Here is a 22,121-nt window from a genome sequence, read left to right on the forward strand (position 1 = left end):
ATATCTTTTAGTTGTAGATGGACACATACCTTTATTTTATTTTTATGTGGTGCTGAGGATCGAATCCAGTGCCTCACACATGCAAGGCAAGTGCTCTATCACTGAGCCACAAGCCCAGCCCAAGAAGTTTCTTTCTTTCTTTCTTTCTCTCTCTCTCTCTTTCTTTCTTTCCTTTTTTCTTTTTGTTGAGAGAATCATGGCTGAAGTCTGGGACTTGAGAATAGTAAAAGTTTGGAGTAGCCACTGTGAATAGAAAGAGAATAAAATAATTTCTGGCCACCTTGACGCCCCAGCAGAGGGAAGGCTAAAGAGACCAGAGGAGGGTTTTGTTTGCATGGCTGACAGGATTGGGAGGCTAAAGCCTAGAGGCTCAGGGAATTGAGGGGAAAGAACAAAAGAAGGCTGACTGTTTGAGACAGGACTGGGGTGGGGAGTGAGGGGGTGAGAGGGTGGAGGGGTTGGGGGGGTTGATATTGGTTGAGAGGAAAAAAACATTAGAGGGCTAGAAGTTTGAAAACCTAAGATACTAGGGATAGAGTAAAGGCTGAAGAGTAGGCTAACAACAGGAAGGACATGTGAAATGAAGGAGCATAGAGGTTGGTGGCGAAAAAAATGAGGTTTCTAATGGAAGAATTCAGAAGAGTAATTTCAGGTAGTGACAAGATCTTAAAAGTCAGCATTAAATGAGAGGAGATGTGTGCTGAGATGACACAGGAGAGATTTATTTACATTATGCCTAAAGGAAACATTTCCCCAAAGTTCTGTCAACATGGCTCTATTGTTTGGTCTTTTTTGGGCTTAGGGAAATATTGAAAACCTCTGTTCCCTAAGAAAGATGAAAGTGAGAAGATAGGGCTCTGAAAAGCAAGTACATCTGGGGACTATTAATTATATGTAAAAACAAAAACACCCTCAGAACAAGAAACAGGACAGGGGAGGTGTGCACTCTGCCTCTTGCTATGGTAAATAACTAGCTAGAAAAGAATTCTTTGCCCAAATCTTCATAATAAGGCAATTTTATTTGGTTTATGCTTCCTATAAATCTTGAAACAAGAGAACTTTTATATAAGTTTTGTTATATAAATTCCCCCTGCCCCTGAAAAACAGCTTGAATTCTCTTTTATGTTCTTGTCATCGTCCTGGGGTTATGAGTTTGATTAGTAAAGTGGACCCGTCATTTCCAACTTCACACTCTACGCTCTATCTAAGTACTCATTATTGCCCTAATTTCTCCCTCCAGAAATCAGTTTTCTTTTAGAGAGTTTTCTTTTCCAGAATATTGTCCACAATCTTAAAGCAAAAACTGAAAAAAAAGAAAAATAAAAAAACTGAAAACAAAAACATTTATTTAAAATATTCTGTAGGAATTTTTATTTTAAATTAAATAAAGCTGTAAATAAATGTCTGTAGCATTCATAATAGCCCAAAGTGAAAACAATCCCATTACCTATGAATGAATAGATAAAATGTGTAGTCTATCAACTAAAAGTGAATAAATATGTGCTATATCCATATATAGAACAAAAAGTTAGAAGAAGGGAAAATTTCTTCTCTCTGCCTGGGTGTTTGTACTGGGACATCAGACTTCTGCTCTCAACTGGACTTACACCTCAACTATATGATTCTCAGAACTACACCACCAGTTTTTCTGGGTTTCTGAATTGTAGAGGTCGTCAGATCATAGCGCTTCTCATCCTCCATTGTCACGTTGAGCCAATTTCCTATAATAAACATCTCCCATCTATCTACCCATCCATCCTGTTGTTTCTATTTTCTGGAGATCCCTTACTAATACACTGACAAAATTCAGATACAAAAAGCCATATATCACACAGATCCATTCGTATGAAATGTCCAGAATAGGAAATCCATAGGAATAGAAAGCAGATTAGTGGTTTCCAGGAGTTGGGGGTAGAAGACAAGGGAATGGGGATAAATTGCTAGTGGATATCCAGTTTGTTTGTTTGTTTTTCAGGGTGATGAAAATGTTCTGGAATTAACTAATGGTAATAATTCTACAATATTGTGAATATACTAATATACTAGACAGAGATAGAGATGGATAGAGGAAGTAAGTCTGATTGACAATTTCTAGTGTCTCTTTTATAAAGGCACTGATCTCATGAAGGGCTCCACTCTTTGTGACCTAATTACTTCCCAAAGGTTTTACCTCCTAATATCATTATACTGGGGATTAGAATTTCAACATATGAATATGGTGGGGAACACAGACATTCATTTCTAAACAAAATCTCCTCAGTATGACTGCAACCACACACAAGACCCCAACAAGACTGGAAGAAACAATACCCAGCTCAATGCTTGATACTAAAATTGCTGTTGTTTTAAGTCACAAAGTTTTGAGATTTTTGCATAGCCATAGGTAACAAAAACAGAAATTGGAATCATCTGGAGTACCACTGTAACAAAAAACGTAAAATATATGACATTGGCTTTGGGATCAGCAGCTGGTAGGTAGATGCCAGAAGGCCTTGAGGAGACTATAAATGAGAGGGCAGGTAAGTAATAAAATTGTTACTGAATGCTGGACAAAGGCAACTCCCATTTATGTCATGATTGAGTTTAGCAATACTGTCAACAACGGAAACATGCAAGATTTAAAAAAAAAACATACCTAATGAACTTGAGGATGTGGCTAAGGAGACTTCCAGGAAGACTGTTCCAAGTACCAATTGGTTTCTTTTAGCTGCTGAAATACAAATATAGTATCCAACACAGGATTTTGCTGGCAAAGATCAAACCCAAGTTGCTGCCAGCTAAATAGTAGGACTTCTTTCTTTGATTTTCTCTGTTAAGCAAGAGTGTTTCTAAGAATCTTAAGGGAATTGTTTCACAGCACTGGACTCTCAAACCAAGGCAAAGGGGGGTTCTGTCTCAAGGAGATGGGTTTGTGGCTCTTATCCATGGATCAAATGATAATTTGATATGCAGGAAGCCCACAAAATTCTTCTTCCTCTTCTTCCTCCTCCTTCTCCCCCTCTCCCCTCCTACCTTCTCCTTGTCCTCTTCCTAGACAGCATAATTAATAGAAAAACTTTAAGTTTAACATAGAGAAAAATATAACTTATAATTTCAGAGAGAGCTATTCTGGATACCTTGTGTGTATGTGTATGTATATATATATATGTATGTATGTGTATATATATATATGCACATACATACATATATACACACAAAATTATATATATATATATATAATTTTTTTTTGTACTGGGGATTGAACTCAGGGGCACTTAACCACTTAGCCAATCCCCAGCCCCTTTTTGTATTTTCTTTAGAGACAGGGTCTCACTGAGTTGCTTAGCACCTTGCTTTTTGCTAAAACTGGTTTTGAACTCTCCAAACTGCTGCCTCAGCCTCCCAAACCACTGGGATTACAGGTGTTTAATATTATTAAGTACAAACAAGCCCTTATTTTATATAATATCAATATGTTATATATACATACAAAATACATACAACCCTTATAAAGACACCTTTATGGAGAACCATATAGAAATTCTATCTTAATTTCTCTTTATTGAGAAATCATTTACATGCAATAAAATTCACTTAGGGTTACTTATGTTGTTATGATGAACCCCTGAAGGAACTAAAAATCCACATTCCTTCAGGCTATCACATATATCACAAGTAGTTGATTTAAATTTTTTTTCATTTTCATTTTATTTAATAATAAATAAAATAATAAATAAATAAAATAAATTTATTTATTTTCATTTTTATTTTATAATTGAACTTAGGACCTTGCTCATGCTAGGCAAGTGCTCTACCACTAGGCTATATCTCTAGCCCAAGAAACTTTTTCTTTATTGAGTTTTAAAACATACTAAAAAATATACAACACCCTTACAGTGATTCTCAAATGTTAGCTGCATCAGAATCTCCTTAAGGCTTTGTTAACACATAGATAGCTGAGCCTTTCCCTCAGAGTATCTGATCTAGCGGTTGATTTAACAAAAACGTAAAACATGTGACATTGGCTTTGGGATCAGCAGCTGGTAGGTATATGCTATATATAGCTTCCTTTCCTTCTCTTCTATAATTTGAAAAGCAGATTTCTGACATTTCTCTTTTCATTTCACCCCTAAATACTTCCATACTTCTATATCTAAAAAATAAGGATTTTTTTTACATATTATTACACCTAGAAGTTAATGAGTTTTCCTTAATGTTATCTAACTGATAATCATCAATTTTTCTGATTATCTCAAAAACATTTCTATGGGGGCTGGGATGAAGTTCAGTGATAGAGCACTTGCCTAGCATGTTTGAAGCACTGGGTTTGATTCTCAGCACCACATAAAAATTTATTTTATGATAAAATAAATTAATAAAATAAAGGCCCATCTACAATTTTTTTAAAAAGCATTTCTATGATTGGTTTGTTGAAATGAGATTCAAACAAGGTCAACACATCCCATTTTGCTGTTATGACTCTTTCAAATATATTTTAGTCCAGAACCAATAGTCCCATCCTTCTTCTCCTGCCATTGGCCTATTGATGAAATCAGGTCAGTAATCTTATACAGTGCCCTATGCTCTGGTTTGGGTTAATTGCTTCCTTATAGTGACATTTAGTTTGTCCTTCTATTCACAGTATTTGTAAACTGGGAGTTGGAACTATCAGTTCAACTGATTCAGCCTCAACTTTAGTAAGCTTTTCTTGTTGGCAAGGCAATGTAATTTTTATTGCATCATATCAGGAGGTATATAATGGCTGTCTCTCTTTTTCTTTTCTTTTTTTGTATCAGGGATTGAACTCAAGAGCACTTGGCCAGTGAGACACATCCCCAACCCCCCAACCCTTTTTTTTTTTTCATTTTATTTAGAGACAGGGTCTCACTGAGTTGCTTAGTGCCTTGTTTTTTGCTGAGGCTGGCTGTGACCTCCTGATCCTCCTGCCTCAGCGTGCTGAGCCACTGGGATTACAGGCATGCGCCACCATGCCTGGCCATATCCTCAGCCCTTTTTAACTTTTTTTTTTTTTTTTAATTTTGAGACAGGGTCTCACTAAGTAGCTGACAGCCTTGCTAAGTTGTTAAGGCTGGCCTTGAACTTGGCAATCCTCCTATCTCTGCCTATCTCTGCCTCCCAAGTTGCTGGGATTACAGGTGGGCATGACTCTTGTTTCACTTTTAGTGACTCTCAATTGGTGGTTTCAAGTGATAATGGATTAATCTTTTTTTTATTTATTTAGTTGTAGATGAACGCACAGTATCTTTATTTATTTTTATGTGGTGCTGGGGATTGAACCCAGTGCCTCACACATGCGAAGCAAGCATTTACCACTGAGCTATAGCCTCAGCCCCAGATTAATCTTTAAAAAAAAATTATTAGTTGTAGGTGGACATAATACCTTTATTTTATTTATTTATTCTTATGTGGTTCTGAGGATCTAACCAGTACCTCACTCGTGCTAAGCAAGTGCTTTACCACTGAGCTACAATCCCAGCCTGGTTTAATCTTTATACTGTATAGTGAACTATCAATCTTTCTTCTAATAGTTTCATCATCCATTGATGAGCACTGCTCACATAATAGTGGTTTTTAAAATCTATGATTCCTTTACATTTATTAGCTAGATTTCCTTCAATTAGGGTGTTTTAGTCAGGTTTTTCCCTTCTGTGACTAAAAGACTAAAAGAACAATCTTATTTGGGGGCTCATGGTTTCAGAGGTCTCAGTCTATAGACTGCCAGCTCCATGCTTTGGGGCTCAAGGTGAGGCTGAACATTATGGTAGAAGAGTGTGGTGGAGGAAAGCAGCTCACATGATCAGAAAGCAGAGAGACTCCACTCACCAGATACAAAATATATACCCTTTAAGGCACACCCCCAATGCCTACCTCCTCTAGCCACATTCTACCTGCCTTCAGTTACCACTCAATTAATCCTTACTAGAGGATTAATTCGCTGATTGGATTAAAGCTTTCATAACCCAATCATTTCACCTCTATTTTTGCATTGTCTCACACATGAGCTTTTGGGGATAATTTTCTTTCTTTTTTTTTTTTTTATAAACACAATGCCTTTATTTTATTTACTTATTTTTATGTGATATTGAGGATAGAACCCAGTGCCTCTCATGTGCAAGGCAAGTGCTCTACCATTAATCCACAACCCCAGCCCTGCCAATTTGTTTTTCTTTTAGTTTGTAATTTTCAAAGTAAGCACTTGGTGCCTGTCCATATTGAGTTGTGTTCTCCAAAATGAACATGTTGAAGACCTAACCTTCAGTACCTAAGTTTAGAGGTAGTCTTTAAAGAGGCAATTAAGCCAGGCTGGTGGCACCGCCTCTAATTCCATCGATTAAGAGGCTGCAGCAGGAGGATCGTGGGTTCAAAGTCAGCCTCAGCAACTTAGCAAGCCCCTGATGAACTTGGTGAGACCCTGAATCAAAATAAAACATAAAAGGGGCAGGGGATGTGGTTCAGTGTTTAAGTGTCCCTGGGTTCATTCCCTGGTATGTATATATATATATATATATATATATATATATATATATATATATATATATATATAAAGGCAATTAAGTTAAAACAAAATCATTAGGGAGAGCTCTAACCCAGTATGAGTATTGTCCTTATAAATACAGGAAATTTGGATACAGGTACAGAGGAAAGACCATGTATAGAAGGCCATCTATAAGCCAACGACTGGTCTCAGAAGAAATCTGTTGTGATAACATTTCGCTTTCAGACTTGTAGCCTCCAGAAGTATTATTATTATTTTTTGGTACTAGGGTTTGAACGCAGGAGCACTTAACACTGAGGCACACGCCCTGCTCTTTTTTGAGATGGGTTCTGCTAAGTTGCTTAGGGCCTTTCTAAATTACTGAGGCCGGCTTTGAACTTGCGCTCCTCCTGCCTCAGCTTCCCCAGATGCTAGGATTACAAGTGAGTGCCACCAGGCCTGGCAGCTTCCAAATTTCTGTTGTTTAAGCCACTGACTTTATGGCACTTTGTTGTGTGATCCCAAGTCAATAAACACATACCCCAGCTACTTCTAATGGTGAATAGTGACTTATTAATTATTTTTTTGCAATTCTGGGGATTGCACTCAGGGGTGCTCTACATTGAGCTTCATCTCCAGCCCTTTTTATTTTTTTGAGCCTTGCTAAGTTGCTGAGGTTGGCCTTATACTTGTGATCTTCATGCCTCAACCTCCTGAGTCACTGGGATTACAGACCAACTAATTAATTCTTTTTCACATCACTATGAATTCATGGATTTTAGATATTCAATGTATCTCAATCAGTCATTTTTTCTTTTGGATGTTTAAATTTTTCCATACTTGGCCAGAGGAAGGGCCTAGATGAAAATGGCTCTCGTATATCTTTGACATGACTGTAGCAGTCTTTGGTAACTTCCTCGCTTTCAGGTACAAGATGTTCCAGGCTCAGGTGATATATTTTTTGTCTTAGACATGGAATCAGCTATCGTAATCCATTATGTCCCATCGTCCTATATCCAGGACACCTATAAAAACCTATAAACTTGTTAATTTGTTTTTATTGGTGTCCTATCTATAGGATGATGGGACATGATAGGTTTTAAAAATGGTATAATCTGGGCATATAGCTATTAACTGATACTAGGTTATCACTGTTCACTTCATTTTTATATTTGTAGTTTTCACCTCCTAACACATTAACATAATCATTTGTGTGTGTGTGTGTGTGTGTGTGTGTTAACTAGGAGTACCCTGGGGGTGCTTTAACACTGAGTTACATCCTTAGACCTTTCTATTTTTTAAAATTTGAGACAGGGTCTTGCTAAATTCCTAATGGTGGATTTAAATTTGTAATCTTCTTGCCTTAGCCTCCTAGCTGGGATTATAGGCGTGCACTACTGCACCTAACAATACAAAGATTTTTTTTCTGTTAAGACTATTAAATAAAGTTTTAAATTAGCCTTTTTGTCCTTAGAACATATGTATTTCTGAGACTACAAAATTGAAGTCTTATTTTTTAAATTTGTTTTAGTTGTTGATGGACCTTTATTTCATTTATTTATATGCAGTGCTGAGAATCAAACCCCAGTGCCTCATACATGTCAAGCAAGCACTCTACTGCTAAGCCACAACCCCAGTCCCAAAGTGTTGTGTTTTAAGAGAACTGAAAATAGTTCTTTTCTTTATAATGTTATGTCATCAATTTGATATACAGTTAATTTGTTTTCGAACAGTCTTTTTGGCACTGTCAGACAATGCTCATTTTATTTTATAAATAGCATTAGAAGGGCTGGGGATGTGGCTCAAGCGATATGGCGCTTGCCTGGCATGCGTGCGGCCTGGGTTTGATCCTCAGCACCACATACAAACAAAGAAGTTGTGTCCACCGAAAACTAAAAAATAAATATTAAAAATTCTAAAAAAAAAATAGCATTAGAAAATAGTTATCTTCAAGCTTAATGAGAATTGAGGCGAAATGGCAGAAGTGGGAAGAAACTGTTCTAGAATCTCATCTTCCTACTTACATGCATAATTTAATAATTCACCAATGATTTCCCAGCAATTCATCCAAGATTTCCTTAACAGAAGGTTCCCTGACAAAACTTTTTTTTTTCTTGTTGTTGTTGTTGTGCCGGGGATCGAACCCAGGGCCTTGTGCATCTGACATTTTAATCATTGCCTTAATTTAGGTAATCCTGGTCATGTCACAAATACAGAAGCTTTAATGTTTCCATGTTCTTGTTTGTCCTTGCACACCAAAGCCTACTAATCTATTTTGAATATGTCTTCCAACACTGCTAATAGTCATATTTACTTAACTGAAATAGTCATGATTAGAAACAGAAATACTAGCCAGAAATTTCCCTTTAGGGGTCAATATTTTTACATAAATTACTTGAATTCATCTTTGCTCCAGTAAAAAGAACACATACTTCTTTTCAAAATATACTTAAAAAAAAAAACAGTGGTTTCAGATCCACAGCAAAATTGAGAGGAAGATACAGGGAGTTTTATACTTAAACTGTTCCCACACATGCATACTATCCCATTATCCGCATCACTTTCCAGAGAGGTATACTTGTTATAAGTGATGAACCTACACTGACATATCATTATCATCCCAAATCCACATTTTACATTAAGGTTCATGATGGTGTTGTAATACTTTCTATAGGTTTGAAAGACGTATACTGGTATGTATTTGCATTACAGTATCATACAGAGTAGTATCACTTCCTAAAATATCCTCTGTGCTCTGCTTATTCATCTCTCTCTTCCATCTTGTGTCCTTGGACACCACAGAGCTTTTCGTTGTCTCCATAGTTCTGTCTTTTCCGAGGTGTCATGTAGTTGGAGTTATACCACGTAGCCTTTCCAGATGGCTCCTTTCTCTTAAGTTTTCTCTGTGTCTTTTCATTGCTTTAGCGCCTTTATTTTTTTTTAATAATTTTTAAAAACTTTTTTAAAGAGAGAGTGAGAGAGAATTTTTTTTATATTTATTTTTTAGTTTTCTGCGGGCACAACATCTTTGTTTGTATGTAGTGCTGAGGATCGAACCTGGGCCGCACGCATGCCAGGCGAGCACGCTACCGCTTGAGCCACATCCCCAGCCCTGCTTTAGCTCCTTTAAAAAAAAAAGCATCAGATAGTATTTCATTGTTCAGATACACCAGTTTATTCAGTCACCCTCTGAAGGACACACTAGTTACTTCCAGGTTTGAATCATAAATAAAGCTGATATAGATAATAATAAATGTTGCATTTATACACAACAGAATATTACTCAGCACTAAAAAATAATAAGATCATGGCATTTGCAGGGAAATGGATGGCATTAGAGCAGATTATGCTAAGTGAAGTTAGCCAATCCCAAAAAAACAAATGCCGAATGTCTTCTCTGATATAAGGGGGGTAACTCAAAATGGGGTAGGGAGGAAGAGCATGGGAAGAAGATTACCTCTAGATAGGGAAGAGGGGTGGGAGGGAAAGGGAGGGAAACCGGGAATTGCATGGATGGTGGAAGGAGACCCTCATCGTTATACAAAATACATGTATGAAGATATGAGGGAAAAAAAGAATAAAGTTACCTTAGATTAGGTAGAGAGAAGTGATGAGAGGGGAGGGGAGAGGAAGGGGGGATAGGAAAGATAGTAGAATGAAACAGACATTATTATTACTGTGTGTATATATGTGACTGCATGACCAATATGATTCTGCAACCTGTACACTCAGAAAAATGAGAAATTATATCCCATCTGATTCAAATGTATAATATATCAAGGTCATTGTACTGTCATGTATAACTAATTAAAAAAAACAATAATAGGCAGGTTTTGTGTGGGCAGTTTTTGATTTGTTTGAGCAAACATCAAAAAATGCAGTTGTTGGGCTGGGGATATAGATCAGTTGGTAGTGTGCTTGCCTTGCATGCACAAGGCCTGGGTTTGATCCCCAGCACCAAAAAAAAAAAAAAAAAAATGCAGTTGTTGGGTCATATGGCAAGAGGATGCTTAATTTTGTAAAAAAGTGCCAAACTGTCTTTCAAAGGGGCTGTACCATTTTGCAGTCCCACTAGCAATGAACATGAATTCCTCTTGTTCCACATCCTTACTAGCATTTGATGTTTTCACCGTTCTTGATTTTGGCCATTCTAATAGTAGTCACTTCTTCATCTCTACTGTTAGCTAGACTGCACTATTCACTATGTATAGCACATCATTTGCCCACTGTGGGAAAGGCGTATTTGAGTAGAAAATAAAATTCTGAAGTCAGATGTAACTGGTTTTATGCAACCTAACAGTTACCAACAATGGCAGTGCAACAAAATTGCTTAACATTTTACAAACTTGGTGTACTTAGCTGTAAAAAGGCTGTAATAATACACATTTATACTTATCTTGAGCAGTAAATTAGGTCATGCATATGTAAAGTGGCTGGCACACAAATGGGGTTTTATTTATTTATAAAATTTTTTAGTTGTAGATGGACATAATACTTTTTATTTATTTATTTTTATGTAGTGCTGAAGATCAAATCCAGTGCCTCACACTTGCTAGGGAGGTGCTCTACCAATGAGCTACAACCTCACACCACAAATAGGATTTAAAAAAAAAATTTTTTTTTATTTGTAGATGGAGAGAATGTCTTTGTTTTATTTATTTTTATGTGGTGCTGAGGATCGAACCCAGTCCTTGTGCATGCTAGGCAAACGCTCTGCTGCTGAACTACAGCCCCAGCCCCCAAATAGGGTTTTAATAATCATCTTTTAACATAAAAAATTCTTGTAACAGACTGAAAAAATGGTTTAATCTTGAAGATGATTATTAGTATATTCTTACTTCCTTTCTTAATTCTTAAGTCATTTTGGGGAACCTACCTCTAATTTAAAATGAGTACCAAACTATTGCTCTTATTTACTCTTGTTGGCCAGGAAGCCAATGAATTAAACAGTCTTTTTAGTCCTACTAATTTCTATTAAGGTAATATAAAAACACAGCAACTCTATTCAGGTGTTCTGTTGGCTATCAAACAAGGCATCTTAAAGATAATTTATAGAGGGAAATCTCTAAATAATTTACCCAGGTCACTCAAAAAAGCTCCAAGTTTCTTTAGAGATCTTTTACTGCACTTGAAAAGATATTTTCTCTCAAGAAAATGAGGCATACATTTTTAATTTTTTATTGTGGGTTGTTCAAAACATTACAAATTTCTTGACATATCATATTCCACACTTTGATTCAAGTGGGTTATGAACTCCCACCTTCACCCCATACACAGATTGCAGAATCACATCAGTTACACATCCATTGATTTACAAATTGCCATACTAGTGTCTGTTGTGCTCCGCTGCCTTTCCCATCCTCCACCCTCCCCCCTCCCCACCTCTTCCCTCCCCTCCCCTCCTCTCTCTCTACCTCCTCCACTGTATAACCCTGAGGGTCTCCTTCCATTACCATGCAATTTCCCTTCTCTCTCCCTTTCCCTCCCACCTCTCATCCATGTTAAATATTAATCTTCTTCTCCTGCTCTTCGTCCCTACTCTGTTCTTAGTTACTCTCCTTATATCAAAGAAGACATTTGGCATTTGTTTTTTAGGGATTGGCTAGCTTCACTTAGCATAATCTGCTCTAATGCCATCCATTTCCCTGTAAATTCTATGATTTTGTCATTTTTTAATGCAGAGTAATACTCCATTGTGTATAAATGCCACATTTTTTTTTATCCATTCGTCTATTGAAGGGCATCTAGGTTGGTTCCACAGTCTTGCTATTGTGAACTGTGCTGCTATGAACATCGATGTAGCAGTGTCCCTGTAGCATGCTCTTTTTAGGTCTTTAGGGAATAGACCAAGAAGGGGAATAGCTGGGTCAAATGGTGGCTCCATTCCCAGCTTTCCAAGAAATCTCCATACTGCTTTCCAAATTGGCTGCACCAATCTGCAGTCCCACCAGCAATGTACAAGTGTACCCTTTTCCCCACATCCTCGCCAGCACTTGTTGTTGTTTGACTTCATAATGGCTGACAATCTTACTGGAGTGAGATGGTATCTTAGGGTGGTTTTGATTTGCATTTCTCTGACAGCTAGAGATGGTGAGCATTTTTTCATGTACTTGTTGATTGACTGTATGTCCTCCTCTGAGAAGTGTCTGTTCAGGTCCTTGGCCCATTTGTTGATTGGGTTGTTTGTTCTCTTATTGTCTAATTTTTTGAGTTCTTTGTATACTCTGGATATTAGGGCTCTATCTGAAGTGTGAGGAGTAAAGATTTGTTCCCAGGGTGTAGGCTCCCTATTTACCTCTCTTATTGTTTCTTTTGCTGAGAAAAAACTTTTTAGTTCGAATAAGTCCCATTTGTTGATTCTAGTTATTAACTTTTGTGCTATGGGTGTCCTATTGAGGAATTTGGAGCCCAACCCCACCGACTGTAGATCGTAGCCAACTTTTTCTTCTATCAGACGGCACGTCTCTGATTTGATATCAAGCTCCTTGATGCATTTTGAATTCACTTTTGTGCATGGCGAGAGAAAGGGATTCAGTTTCATTTTGTTGCATATGGATTTCCAGTTTTCCCAGCACCATTTGTTGAAGATGCTATCCTTCCTCCATTGCATGCTTTTAGCCCCTTTATCAAATATAAGATAGTTGTAATTTTGTGGATTGGTTTCTGTGTCCTCTATTCTGTACCATTGGTCCACCCGCCTGTTTTGGTACCAGTACCATGCTGTTTTTGTTACTATTGCTCTGTAGTATAGTTTGAAGTCTGGTATCGCTATACCGCCTGATTCACACTTCCTGCTTAGCATTGTTTTTGCTATTATGGGTCTTTTATTTTTCCATATGAATTTCATGATTGCTTTCTCTATTTCTACAAGAAATGCCGTTGGGATTTTGATTGGCATTGCATTAAACCTATAGAGAACTTTTGGTAATATCGCCATTTTGATGATGTTAGTTCTGCCTATCCATGAACAGGGTATATTTTTCCATCTTCTAAGATCTTCTTCTATTTCTCTCTTTAGGGTTCTGTAGTTTTCATTGTATAAGTCTTTCACCTCTTTTGTTAGGTTGATTCCCAAGTATTTTATTTTTTTTGAAGATATTTTGAATGGAGTGGTTGTCCTCATTTCCATTTCAGAGGATTTGTCGCTGATATACAGGAATGCCTTTGATTTATGCGTGTTGATTTTATATCCTGCCACTTTGCTGAATTCATTTATTAGCTCTAATAGTTTCTTTGTAGAGCCTTTTGGGTCTGCTAGGTATAGAATCATATCATCTGCAAATAGTGATAATTTAAGTTCTTCTTTTCCTATTTTTATGCTTTTAATTTCTTTCGTCTAATTGCTCTGGCCAGTGTTTCGAGAACTATGTTGAACAGAAGTGGAGAGAGAGGGCATCCCTGTCTTGTTCCAGATTTTAGAGGGGATGCCTTCAGTTTTTCTCCATTCAGAATGATGCTAGCCTGAGGCTTAGCATAGATTGCTTTTACAATATTGAGGTATGTTCCTGTTATCCCTAGTTTTTCTAGAGTTTTGAACATAAAGGGATGCTGTACTTTGTCGAATGCTTTTTCCGCATCTATCGAGATGATCATATGGTTCTTATTTTTAAGTCTATTGATGTGGTGAATAACATTTATTGATTTCCGTATATTGAAGCAGCCTTGCATCCCAGGGATGAATCCTACTTGATCATGGTGTACAATTTTTTTGATATGTTTTTGTATCCGATTCGCCAGAATTTTATTGAGGATTTTTGCATCTAGGTTCATTAGAGATATTGGTCTGTAGTTTTCTTTCTTTGAAGTGTCTTTGTCTGGTTTAGGTATCAGGGTGATGTTGGCCTCATAGAATGAATTTGGAAGTTCTCCCTCCTTTTCTATTTCCTGAAGTAGCTTGAAAAGTATTGGTATTAGTTCTTCTTTAAAGGTTTTGTAAAATTCTGCTGTATACCCATCCGGACCTGGGCTTTTCTTAGTTGGTAGTCTTTTTATGGTTTCTTCTATTTCCTCAATTGATATTGGTCTGTTTAGGTTTTCTATATCCTCCTGACTCAATCTGGGCAGATCATATGACTTAAGAAATTTATCTATGCCTTCACTATCTTCTAATTTATTGGAGTATAAGGATTCAAAATAGTTTTTGATTATCTTCTGTATTTCTGAAGTGTCTGTTGTGATATTGCCTTTTTCATCCCGTATGCTAGTAATTTGAGTTCTCTCTCTTCTTCTCTTCGCCAGCATCGCTAAGGGTCTGTCGATTTTGTTTATTTTTTCAAAGAACCAACTTTTAGTTTTGTCAATTTTTTCAATTGTTTCTTTTGTTTCGATTTCATTAATTTCAGCTCTGATTTTAATTATTTCCTGCCTTCTACTTCTTTTGCTGTTGTTTTGCTCTTCTTTTTCAAGGATTTTGAGATGAAGTATGAGATCATTTATTTGTTGGTTTTTTCTTTTTTTAAGGAATGAACTCCAAGCAATGAATTTTCCTCTTAGAACTGCTTTCAATGTGTCCCATAGATTCCGATATGTTGTGTCTGTGTTTTCATTTATCTCTAAGAATTTTTTAATTTCCTTCTTGATGTCTTCTATAACCCATTGATCATTCAGTAACCTATTGTTCATTCTCCAAGTGATGTATGCTTTTTCCTTCCTTCTTTTATCGTTGATTTTCAGTTTCATTCCATTATGATCAGATAAGATGCATGGTATTATCTCTACTCCTTTATATTGTCTAAGAGTTGCCCTGTGACATAATATATGATCTATTTTTGAGAAGGATCCATGCGCTGCTGAGAAAAAAGTGTAACTGCTTGATGTTGGGTGGTATACTCTATATATGTCAATTAGGTCTAGGTTATTAATAGTGTTATTGAGTTCTATAGTTTCCTTATTCAACTTTTGTTTGGAAGATCTGTCCAGTGGCGAGAGAGGTGTGTTGAAGTCTCCCATGATTATTGTATGGTGGTCTATTAGACTCTTGAACTTGAGAAGAGTTTGTTTGACGAACATAGCTGCACCATTGTTTGGGGCATAAATATTTATGATTGTTATGTCTTGTTGGTGTATGGTTCCCTTAAGCAGTATGTAGTGTCCCTCTTTATCTCTTTTGATTAACTTTGGCTTGAAATCTATTTTATTTGATATGAGTATGGACACTCCTGCTTGTTTCCGAAGTCCATATGAGTGATATGATTTTTCCCAACCTTTCACCTTCAGCCTATGTATGTCTTTTCCTATCAAATGCGTCTCCTGTAGGCAGCATATTGTTGGGTCTTGTTTTGTGATCCATTCTACTAGCCTGTGTCTCTTAATTGGTGAGTTTAAGCCATTAACATTTAGGGTTATTATTGAGATATGGGTTGTTCTTCCAGCCATATTTGTTTATTTCTGTTACTAAACATGGTTTGTTTTCCTCTTTGATTATTTCCCCCGCCCTTTACTGTCCTACCTCCCACTGTTGGTTTTCATTGTTATTTTCCATTTCCTCTTCCTGTAATGCTTTGGCAAGGATGTTTTGAAGAGATGGTTTTCTAGCTGCGAATTCTTTAAACTTTTGTTTATCGTGGAAGGTTTTAATTTCATCCTCCATCCTGAAGCTTAATTTCGCTGGATACACAATTCTTGGTTGGAACCCATTTTCTTTCAGTGTTTGAAATATGTTATTCCAGGATCTTCTAGCTTTCAGAGTCTGTGTTGAAAGATCAGCTGTTATCCTGATTGGCTTACCCCTAAATGTAATCTGCTTCCTTTCTCTTGTAGCTTTTAAAATTCTCTCCTTATTCTGTATGTTGGGCATCTTCATTATAATGTGTCTAGGTGTGGATCTCTTATGATTTTGCACATTCGGCGTCCTGTAGGCTTCTAGGATTTGGGATTCTGTCTCATTCTTCAAGTCTGGGAAGTTTTCTTGTATTATTTCATTGAATAGACTTCTCATTCCTTTGGTTTGGAGCTCTGTACCTTCCTGTATCCCAATGACTCTTAAGTTTGGTCTCTTAATGTTATCCCATATTTCTTGGATGTTCTGCTCATGGTTTCTTAACAGTCTTGCTGAGCTGTCTATGTTCTTTTCCAGTTGAAATACTTTGTCTTCATTGTCTGATGTTCTATCTTCTAAGTGTTCTACTCTGCTGGTAGTATTCTCCATTGAGTTTTTAAGTTGGTTTATTGCTTCCTGCATTTCTAGGATTTCTGTTTGTTTGTTTTTTATAACCTCTATCTCCCTGTATAGTTGATCCTTTGCTTCCTGGATTTGTTTGCGTAATTCGTTGTCGAAGTGATCTTTCATTGTCTGATTTTGCTGTTTAATGTCTTCCTTGATACTCCAGATCATCTGAAGCATGTATATCCTGAATTCTTTATCTGACATTCCATCTGCTGCAGCTGTTACCTCTTCTAAAGTTGCGTTGACCTGCATTGCTTGTGGTCCTTTCTTTCCTTGTCTTTTCATACTGCTTGTGTATCTTTCCTGCAGGTGCGGGCGGCGGCTCTGCTCTCTCCTTATTCCAATTGGGGTGTCGTGGCTACCACGCCGGCAGGTCACTGGGCCTGTTCTGGGAGCTGGCGGCGGCTCTGTTCTGCCCCTACTCCAATTGGGGTGACGAGTGTACCACGCTGGCAGGCCACCGGGCCTGATCCGCTGGTCGGTTGCAGGTTTGCCTACCCTGCAGGCGCGGGCGGCGGCTCTACTCTGCCCCTACTCCAAATGGGGTGACGTGTCTGTCGTACCGGCAGGCCACTGGGCCTGTCCCGTTGGTCGGTCGCAGATCTGCTCACCTTTCGGGCACGGGTGGAGGCTCTGCTCTGCCCCTACTCCAATTGGGGTGTCGTGACTACCCCGCCTGCAGGACGCTGGGCCTGTTCCTGGCACGGGCGGCGACTCTGCTCTGCCACTACTCCAATTAGGGTGGTGTTTGTACCACGCCGGCAGGCTCCTGGGCCTGATCCGCAGGTCTGTTGTAGGTCTGCCTACCTTGGAGGCGCGGGCGGCGGATCTGCCCTGCCCCTCCTACCACGCCTGCGGACCCCTGGGCCTGATCTGCAGGTTGATCACTGGTCTGCTCACCCTGCGGGCACGGGTGGCGGTTCCGCTCTGCCCCCACTCCAATTGGGGTCACGTGACCACCACACCGGCAGGGCCTGATCCGGGCATGGGAGAAGGATCTGCTCTGCCCCTACTCCAGTTGGGGTGACGTGTGTACCACACTGGCAGGCCACTGGGCCTGACCCGCCAGGCTGTCACAGGTCTGTTTACCTTGCAAGCGCAAACGGCGGCTCTGCCCTGCCCCTCCTACCACGCCCATGTACCACTGGGTCGCGGGTCTGCCCACCTTGCAGGTGCGGGTGGCGGCTCCGCTCCGCCCCCTCTCCAATTGGGGTCACGCGGTCACCACGCTGGCGAGCCGCTGGGCCTGCTCCGGGCGCTGGCGGCGGCCCGGCTCCTCCCCTCTGGCTCGACGACAAATTGAGGAGACTCGGGTGACTCTGCCTCACCCCCCCTACCAGGAGACCAACTGCTTATGTCACCGCTGGTATTGATGAAGTTCTCTCCTCCGCCGCTTTCTGCTGACATCAGATCTCTGCCATGTTGGTATCCTATGCGAATGGCAGCATTTCGTTCCCCTTGCCGGGCAACCAAAGCAATGGGTGAGTCCTGACCGGCCCTCAGCAGGACCCGGACCGAGAAGCAGTTTCCGCGGGCTCCTAGCCCTGGGCCAGGGAAGTTCCGGGAGCCGGAACTCGGCCGCTCCGTGCTCGGTGTAAGCTCCTATAAGTGTAAGCTCCAAGAAGCAGTCCCTGCGGGCTCAGTTCCGGGAGCCGGAATTCGGCTGCTTAGTGCTTGGTGTATGCTCTGATAGGAGCAGGGTCCAAGAAGCAGCCTCCGCAGGCTCCGCAGCCCTGGGCCAGGGCGGTTCCGGGACGGTTCCGGGAGCTGGAACTCGGCCGCCCCGCGCTCGGTGTTCGCTCAGATAAGATCAGGTTCTAAGAAGCATCCAGGCGCTGAACCCTAGCAATCTGTCTGCAAGCCGCAGGCGAATTGCAGCCTGAAATTACCTGATCTATGGCTGAATGAGCTGCGGTCAGTCGAAAACTGGGAAGGTGACGTCAGTTTACCAACATGGTGGCTGCTGGCCTCCTCTCTGGTCTGACCGGTGTGGAGAACCGAGATGGACCGCTTCCTTCCCCCGTCTCGAACCCAGAATTCAGCCCTGAGTACGGTGCTTGCGCGGCTGGCAGAAACTGCAGCGCTGTAACCCTGCGTCTCTATCCCAGCGCACGCTGCAGACTCTAGCCGCGGGGCGATTTGCTGAATAAGCAGTGTTACCCTCCGTGTGACAAACCTCTCGCGTTTGAGTCCCCGTAGCCGATCCTCGTGCGATGGAAATCCTTCCTCCAGGTTCCGGAGCACCCCACTATTGCTGGAAATTCCTAACAAGATATCCTTTAGCCGTCCTGACTTGTCATACTCCCACACAGTGAAGCAGCACACGGGGGCAATGCACTCCCCTCGCCGCCATCTTCCTTCTCCTCCATTTTTAATCTAATTCTAAATTTCATCTTGATGGTGAAACATCTGGTAGGAGCAATGCTTTCCTTAGGGTTGATAGTCTTTTTCTTTTTAAGTGATCATTTTGTCTTTTGTTAGTTGTTAAAAAGGCATTCTCCAATAGTTTTCAATTCATTCTAAATCACTATAACAGCAACTTCCACAAAGTTCCTATCCACAGAGTACACGTTCTAAGAATCATCTTAGGAATAAGGGCAGCTTTGACTGCAGTACAATAGTTGTCCCTTATCTGTGGTTTCGCTTTGCATGGTTTCAGTTAGCCATGGTCAACTACAGTGTAAGGATTTTAAATGCAAATAAACATTCCATAGTTTTTTTTTTTTCTTTTTTGTACTGAAGATTGAAGTCAGGGCTTCAATCTGAGTGGCTTTACTACTGAGCTCCTTCCCCAGCCCTTCTTATTTCAAGACAGTTCTTGCTAATTTGCTGAGGCTGGCTTCGAACTTTCAATCCTCCTGTCTCAACCTCCTGAGTTGCTGGGATTACAAATATGTGCTACAGTGCTTGACAATTCACAAGTTTAGCATCTGTTAATGCTAAATTAAGGAGTTAACAAGTCTTTTCATCGCAAAACCTTACATATCTAATATATATTATCAATCTCCCAATGTGGTATGTAGTGCTTTCTAAACTTATCTGATCCTGGATCCCTTGGATCCCTTAGTTCAATGAGCAGTTTGTAGGATTACTGTTCCACAGAATACACTCCAAGAAACACTATAATTTTTTTATTATTATTTTTTAGTTGTTGGTAGACCTTTATTTTTCTTATTTATATGTGGTGCTGAGAATCAAACCCAGTGCCAGGCAACTGCGCTACCCTGAGCCATAGCCCCTGCCCCACTGTCTTATAATTTAAAATTAGGAACCTTGGACCATGTGCCTCCAACATACATTAAGAGTTTTCAGATAGTCTTAAGTTCTTGTCTGTTTTAGTCACTGTAAATATTGTTTGGCTATAAGAAATAGAAAATCACTGTATAATGATTTTACCCAGAAAATGGAAATTTCTTGGTAGAACTCAAGATTATTTCAGGGTCCATGGCCAGAAAATATATAGGTTTTTAGAAGGATTAGACTCTGGAATTGGAAATTCTTGGGATTACTCTTTCCTTTCAGTTTTTCCAGGACCATATATATATAATTACCTATCCTTCTTCCTTCCTGTTTTTATTTTTCTCTTCCTTTAGAATAGCTTTATGTTAAGAAAGCATATGACATAACACTGATTCTATGTTCCCTTTAAAAGTCCAATAGAATTTATTGCTATGTTCTAAGAATGGCTCCTAGGGAGAAAGAGAATCTTGATTTGCCCAGCTTTGGTCAGCCACCCCTAGTCCCATCTGTTGTGACTGGTATGTCCATGTGCTATAAACAGGAAGTCTTAGGCCTCGAATTTGGGTGAGGGAAATGAACCCCTCAGAACAAAGGGGTAATGGAGTAAGTAGGTACCACAATAGTAACATTAATTATGACTTCTAAGAATCATTTTAGAAAGAAGAGCAGTACAATAGTTAGTTGTCCCTTATCTGTGGTTTCACTTTCTTTTTTAAAAATTCTTCTTTTTATATGTACATATTTTTTAGTTGTTGATAGACCTTTATTTATTTATATGCAGTGCCAAGAAGTGAACCCAGTGCCTCACACATGCCAGGCAGGTGTGTTACCGCTGAGCCACAGCCACAGTCCTCTTTTTTTCAAAATTATTTATTTATTCTAATTTGTTATACATGATGGCAGAATGCAATTCATTTCATATTACACATATAGAACACAATTTTTCAAGTCACTGATTGTACACAAAGTATTTTCACACTATTCATGTCTTCATACGTGTACTTAGGGTAATGATGTCTAACTCATTCCACTATCATTCCTACTCGTTTCCCCCCTCCTTTCCTCTCCCTCCCCTTTTCCCTATCTAAAGTTCCTCCATTCCTCCCATGTCCCCACACCCATAGCTATTATGAGTCAACATCCTCATATCAAAGAAAACATTCGGCCTTTGGTTTTTGGGGATTGGCTTGCTTCGCTTAGCATTATATTCTCCAACTTCATCCATTTACCTGCAAATGCCATGATTTTATTCTTTTTTAATGCTGAATAATGTTCCATCATGTATATACGAAAGTTTCTCTATCCATTCATCTACTGAAGGGCATCTAGAGGTTGGTTCCATAATTTAGCTATGGTGACTTGTGCTGCTATAAACATCCATATAGCTGTGTCCCTGTAACATGCTGTTTTAAGTCCTTTAGATATTATCCAAGGAGTGGGATAGCTGGGTCAAATGGTGGTTCCATTCCAAGTTTTCCAAGGAATCTCCAAACTGCTTTCCAGATTGGCTACACCCATTTGCAGTCCTACCAGCAATGTATGAGTGTACCTCTTCCCCGACATCCTCGCCAACACTTATTGTTATTTGTCTTCATAATAGCTGCCATTCTGACTGGAGTGAGATGAAATCTTAGAGTAGTTTTTTTTTTTTTTTTTAATTTTAATATTTATTTTTTTTTTTAGTTTTCGGCGGACACAACATCTTTGTTTGTATGTGGTGCTGAGGATCGAACCCGGGCTGCACGCATGCCAAGCGAGTGCGCTACGCTTGAGCCACATCCCCAGCCCTTAGAGTAGTTTTGATTTGCATTTCTCTAATTCTCAAACATTTTTTCATAGGTTTGTTGGTTGATTATATATCCTCTTCTGAGAAATGTCTGTTCAGTTCCTTGGCCCATTTATTGATTGTGTTATTTGTGTTTTGGTGTTAAGGTTTTTGAGTGCTTTATATATCCTAGAGATTAGTACTCTATCTGATGTGCTTGTGGTAAAGATTTGCTCCCATTCTCTAGGCTCTCTGTTCACCTCACTGATTGTTTTGCTGAGAAGCTTTTTAGTTTGGATCTATCCCATTTATAGATTCTTGGTTTTAATTCTTGCACTACAAGAGTCTTATTAAGGAAGGAAATTGGGGCCAAATGCAACATGATGGAGATTTGGGCCTATTTTTTCTTCCATTAAGTGCAAGGTCTCAGGTTTAATTCCTAGGTCCTTGATCCATTTTGAGTTGAGTTTTGTGCA

The sequence above is a fragment of the Marmota flaviventris genome, chromosome 11 (assembly GCF_047511675.1).
Source record: "Marmota flaviventris isolate mMarFla1 chromosome 11, mMarFla1.hap1, whole genome shotgun sequence".
NCBI lineage: Eukaryota > Metazoa > Chordata > Mammalia > Rodentia > Sciuridae > Marmota > Marmota flaviventris.